Below are 1,412 nucleotides of genomic sequence, written 5' to 3'. Positions count from 1 at the left end.
GAAAAAGGAGGGGAATGGAAAAAGGAGGGGAATGGAAAAAGGAAGGGAATGGAAAGGGAAGAGTATGAAAAAAGGAAAGAGAGGGGAAAAGAGAGGGAAAGGGAATGAAAAGGGAAGGGAAATGGGAGGGAAGGGTAAGGATACGAAAAAAGGAAGGTAAAGGTAGGGAAAGGAGAGGGAAATGAAAGGGAAAGGGAAGGGAATGGAAAGGGAAAGGTAATCAATGAAAAAAGATAGAGCATATAAATGAAAGGAGCGAAAGAGGGAATCAGTGAAGGCAGGACTGAGGAGGAGGAGGAGGAGGAGGAGGAATAGAAGGAACAGTAGGAGGAGAGGAGGAGGAATAGAAGGAACAGTAGGAGGAGGAAGAGGAGGAGGAGAAAGAGGAGGAGGAGCAGGAAGAGAAGAAGGAGGGGTTGGTACGGAAAAGAAATATTAATACCAGGAGATGCAAAAATAATGAAAATGGAATTAAAAATGAGAATGGGGTCGCCAGTATTTAAAGACAAGAGAAGAAAGGCGAAGAGGAGGAGAAAGAAGAAGAGGAGGAGGAAGAGGAGGAGGAGGAGGAGGAGGAGGAGGAGGAGGAGGAAGAGGAAAAGGATGAAGAGGAAAAGGAAGAAAAGGAGAAGGAGGAAGAGGGAAGAGTAGAACAAGAATAAAAGAAGGAAGAAGGAGTAGAGGAAGGGAAGGAAGAGGATGAAGACGAGGGTGGAGCAGTAAGACAAGGAGTAAGAGGAAGAGGAGTAGGAGGAGAAGTAGGGTTAGATGGAAGAGGAAGAGGAGGAAGAGGAAGAGAATGAGGAAGAGGATGAAGAAGAGGAGGAGAAAGGGAAGCAAGAGGGTAAGAAAGATGACGTGAAAGAAAAATATGAGGAGAACGAAATAACGGAGGAATAGGAAAAAAGGGGAGAAAGAAGTAATGGAAGAAGAAGGGGAAGAAGAGGGTGTGGAGTTTAAGAGAAGGAAGGAGGGGGAGACGGAAGAAGGGACCTAAGCAAAGGAGGATTAGGGATGGGATAGGGATTAAATTGGAATCGAATGTAGGTAGGAATAAAAAAAAAAAAAACACACGAGGAAACAGGGAAGAGGAGCAGAAGCAGGAGGAAGAGGAAGATAAAAAAGAGGAGTAGTGAAAGGTGGAGCAGTAGAAAGGGAGGAACAGAAACAGGAGAAGGGAAATGAATAAGAAGAGGAGGAGGGACAAGAAGGAGGAGGAGAAGGAGGAGGAAGAATAAAAAACAACAGTGAAAGGAGGAGTAGGAGGAGGAGAAAGAAAAAACAACAGTAAAAGGAGGAGAGGAAGGAGGAGGAGAGGGAGGTAAAGCAGGAGGAAATGAAGGAGGAAGATGAGATGAACAAGGAAGAGAAATACAAAAAAAAAAAAGAACAATATAGGTGGATCAGATAAA

The sequence above is a fragment of the Oratosquilla oratoria genome, chromosome 14 (genome assembly GCF_046742065.1).
Source record: "Oratosquilla oratoria isolate Oo_2021 chromosome 14, ASM4674206v1, whole genome shotgun sequence".
NCBI classification, from domain to species: Eukaryota; Metazoa; Arthropoda; class Malacostraca; order Stomatopoda; family Squillidae; genus Oratosquilla; species Oratosquilla oratoria.
Note: the sequence above shows the minus strand (reverse complement) of the source record.